The sequence below is a fragment of the Phoca vitulina genome, unplaced genomic scaffold (assembly GCF_004348235.1).
Source record: "Phoca vitulina isolate PV1807 unplaced genomic scaffold, GSC_HSeal_1.0 scaffold11, whole genome shotgun sequence".
Classification (NCBI taxonomy): Eukaryota; Metazoa; Chordata; class Mammalia; order Carnivora; family Phocidae; genus Phoca; species Phoca vitulina.
The window spans coordinates 10,262,342-10,267,376 of record NW_022589714.1 but is presented as its reverse complement, the minus strand read 5'-3'; positions in this window follow the sequence as shown (position 1 = coordinate 10,267,376).

Genomic DNA, 5,035 nt, shown 5'->3' with positions numbered 1-5,035 from the left:
TCAGAGGGCAGGCATGCAGTCTTGTCCTGTCCCGACACCCTAGCAAGGGAGTTGTTCCAGGGCTGTATTTGAGCAAATAACCCAAAGCTCTCTTTCCCAAACACTTCTCTTTTGATTTCCATGACTCTGATTATCCTGGTTCCCCTTAAACCTAATAACCCTCCCAAAAGATTGGCTCCATAATTTGTGGGACACAGGGCAAAATGAAATAGTGGGTTCCCATGTTCAAAAAGCAGGAAAAGATACCATGAAGTTTCTCTCTTCACTTGTGATGGTGTCTTTTTATTTGCTATTTAATGTCATTCCCGGTAAAGAAAAATTAAAAATTTCAATTACTTGTAGGAATTTTATCATTTGTTTTTATATTGTACAACACCAATTTAAATGCAAATTTAAGAACTTTTAGCTTATACTGTAGAATCACTGACATGACACAATTAGTATTTTGTAGCTCATACACACATGCATTTCATTCTTACCAGAACAGTGGAATCAAACAAGCCACACAACACAAACTGCTGATTTTCAATTCCATTTCTCGATATGCACACATTCTACCAACACACTCTAGCTTCAGCTCACTGGTGAGTAAGGAAGGACTGGAAAGAAAAGGAACCGTGGGTTGCCTTATCCTTCCCTTTCCTTCCGTGTCCTCATTTTGGGTATATAACGGCTAACATGGGGAAGCAACACCAATAGGAAAGGATAAGAGAACTTCATGGTTAGTTATGTTTCCTGGAATGCGACCGATTCCCTTCAAACCAGCAAATTCTGGTTTCAACACACATCATGGCCTCTCGAGTCTTCCAGCTTCCCTCCTACGCCCCCTCCTTCAGTCCAAAGTTACCTGGTACTCACTTTGAGTCCTGCCAAGCTCCCGCACATGGCGGGCACTCAGGGGACGGCAGGAACGCTCTCGTAGATCGGGAGATGAGGAAGGTGGACTTGGATATGGCACACATTTCCACTCCTTGCCTGCTCTGTTGTCCCATCCAACTTTAGTTACAAAACACAAGTTCAGAGATAAAATGATGAAGAATGTCAAAACCGTAGTCATAGGGCCTAGGGCATTTCACTCAGCTGGAGCCCTGCTGGGCAGGGGGTTTGTGAGGCTGAGAAGATCACACACCTGTGAAGCTGTTCCTGGGCTCTCTCTGGTTTTTCTGTTCATCCAGTGCCCCTAATAAGTGTCATGTGTAATTTTGTCATCATCTTCTTCTCTTTCTAGATTTTATTCACTGTTAGAGATTCAATTTGCACCTCTCTGTCTCTAGCCTCCAGCTTTTCCCCAGGCTAAATATCCAAGGGCCTGCTGAACACATCTCACTACAGAACATGTACAGAGTAAAAGCCATAATTTTTCTCCTAAAGCTCTTCCTCCTTGATTGAGTTACTGGAACCCAAAACTCGGTCATTTGGTCTGCAGTCTGCACAGCGCTGATAACATGGCAGTTGCTCAATATACACTGGTTTATTGGGCATATTAAAAATCTGCTTCCAGTTACACATCTGTAAGATTCAGTCTCAATTATTTAGAAGTTGGTTGTTCTGGTTGTGGATGACCCATATCTTTATTTCTTTTCTACTTTTAAAATTATTTTTATATCTTCAAGACATTATGCAGAGGCAAGGAATCAATGTAACATTTAACCATCCATTTCTACTTAACACTGCCTGAAAACTTTTAACAGGAAAGGCACTGATATTAACAGTTACAATGGCTACTGGGGTTTGGAGTGGATTTCACTAACGTGCTCACAACTTTGCCTTTCAGTCATTCCCAAATAAGAAGTTTCATTTATTCTGCTTCTCTCTCTCTCTCACTCTCCTTTTAAAAAACTCTGCCAATGGGCCTCAGACTCAGTCCCCTTCAAAGCCACATTGGCTACTGTCTTGTTATTTATATTCTTCTTTGTTGCAAGAATTGTAATTGGATGGACTTTAATTATGGTGTCTTGATATTTCCAGTGCTTCCCACATCTGGTTAGGCCATAAATACAATGGCAGTACTTTGTGTTGCTTTTCTGGCACTTTCAGTTCAGACTGGAACCCAGGAAAGGTTCAAGGGTATTAAAAACAACGCCACCAACAAAAAGGAGACAAGCCGAACTAATAAAGAAAGATGGGGGGTTGGATTATTTCAAACTTCATTATGGTATTTGGTTTATATTTAAGTGAGGTTCAAGTCAGTTCTTGTTTTTATGGGACCCTCCACGCCAATTTCTAGCCATCTTTGCTTTAGGTTTGGCGTGTGGAAAAGACTAAACTGCCTTTTTCCCCCACTGGGGCTCATCCAGTCCCTAACTGCCTGCAGCACCGAGGTTGAAGTTTTACTTATTTCAGATGGCCCAGGCGCTGGAAATAATGTGCTACTTGTATAATAAATCCAAAGAAATGCCAAAATAACATGTGGCTTCCAAAAGTGGCCCACAGAACTGTTAGGCACAGGAAGCCAGCTTTGAATTCAGTATCAACGTCTCTGTCCAAAACTGCATTCTGGCAGAAATTAAAGTGCTTGTTATTTGTCAAATTTAAAAGTAAGATTTTAAATAATACTTCCTTCTAGGCTATTCTGAGATATATTTCGTTTAAGGTACATTATAGTAATAATATATGTAGTTTTTCCTTTGTTGCTTGTGTTTTTGGTTTCATATCTAATAATCATTTGCCAAACCCAAGGGCATGAAGATTTACTCCTATGTTTTCTTCTAAGAGTTTGAAAATTTTAGTTCTTACATTTAAGTCTTTGATCCACTTTGAGTTAATTTTTATATATGGTGTAAAGTAAGAGTCCAATTTCATTCTTTTGCATGGGGTTATCCATTTGTCCCAGTGCCATTTGTTGAGCCGATTATTGCTTTGCCACTGGATCATCTGGACAGCCTTGTCAAAAACCAGTTGATCATGGATGTATGGATTTATTTATGGACACTCAGTTTATTCCATTGGTCTATATGTCTATCCTAATGCCAGTACCACATTGTTTTGATTACTTATGCTCTGTAGGAAGTTTTCAAATGGAGAAGTGTGATTCCTCCTTTGTTCTTCTTTTTCAGGATTGTTTTGGCTCTTCTGAGTCATTTGCAATAATGCTAATTTTAGAACAAGTTTGTCCATTTCTACAAAGAAGTCAGCTGGGATCTGATAGGGATTGTAGGTCAGTTTGGGGAGTATTGCCATCATAACAGCAGTAAGTCTTTGGATCCATGAACATGGAATGTTTCTCCAGTTATTTAGCTCTTTAATTTTTTGACAATGCTTTGTAGTTTTCAGAGTATAAGTTTTGCATTTCTTTTGATAAATTTATTCCTAAGTATTTTATTCTTTTTGATGATGCTATTGTGAATAGAATTGTTTTCTTAAATTTCATTTTTGGATTGTTCATTCTGTAGAAAAACAAGTGATTTTTATACATTGGTCTTATATCACCTAATCTTGCAGAACTCATTTATTAGTTCTAGTAGTTTTTTGCAGCTTCCCTAAGATTTTCTCTATACATGATCATGACATCTGTTAATAGAGAGGGTTTTACTTCCTCCTTCTCTATCTGTATCAGGGGAAGATTATCTCTGTCTTAGGTCTGGAGGCTAGGTATATAGTTCAGGCATGCAAAGTAATCAGATATTTTTTTCTGTCTCTCACTGATACTTTCCAACCTCCCTGAACCATGTTTGTATGGCCTGTTACAGAGATACCTGCGTTCATGACATTCGCTGTTATTCTTACATCCCTTTTGACTAAGGTAAAACCTCCTATACCAGATAAGCCCCATCTAATCAAGGTCAATGACACCTCTGAGAATAGAACTATCAAATGCTAATGAATTATCTGTAACCCTGGAGCCAGAATGTAGATCATGCCCAATGTTCAATATATTAGGTCCCTTCCTCCTTATGTTGAAATTAAATGTATTTTGCCTTTCACTCACAATCAATTTAGTCACAATCTATTTAACGCCATACCTGACGTTTTTCTCACCACCTATTATTTCACAGTTACACAGTGTTTGTTCATTTTCCTCCCAGTTCATCACATTTTAAACATTAATCCCACTTGACGAAATTAGCAGGTTTTCAAACAAAAACATTTTCCTTTATCTTCAATGAGATGTGTCTGGTGTTTAATTTTTATCAGCTTTCATGTCTAAACACATTTCACTAAACTATGCTATGGTTATTTCTGATAATAATAATATATTATTATTACTATGTATGATATTATATATTTATAATTATTATATATAATAATAATAATTGTAATAATAATAATTATTATTATTATTTGGAGAGAGAGCACAAGTGAGTGGGGCGGGAGGGGTGGAGAGAAAATCTTAAGCAGGCTCCCTGCCCAGTGCAGAGCCCAACTCAGGGCTCCATCTCACGACCCTGAGATCATGATCTGAGCTGAAATCAAGAGTCAGATGCTTAACCAACTGAGCCACCCAGGCGCTCCTAAAAATTTTAAATAAATTCTGCACCACTTCTTTGTTAAGTGCATTTCTAACCACCAGGAATAAAGTTTATTCTTTATTTCACAGAGAAGCAAAATGGTGAGCCCTGGAATTCTCACAGCATCTATTTTATTAACAACTCTAAAAACTAATGGCTCTGTTCTTTAAAAATGTGTTTCATATTTTGCATATTCAGTGTAATTCTCTGAGGCTTGGAGAAATTCCCAACACCTGATTAAATAAGATAAACACTTCATATGAAGGTTTTCCACATATTATTTGTTATGTTTCTATTAAATGCAATATAATTTGTGGTAAATTGGAACCAATGAGGTAAAGAGCTTATTTAATGGCTGGTAGATGTACTTTGATGGCAATGAGGACATATTCCAAGAAGAAGAAGCAATTGTTGAAAATGTTTACCATCATCCTTGATGCGTTTTTGACAATCATGGACTCCAGACTAAAAAGTACCTAGTTTTTATTTCTTTCAACTATCAAAATATTTGGAAGATATAATATTCCTTTATAAAACTCTGGGTTCTGGAAATATCAAAACGTAAATTGTGGCTTATTAATTTTGGT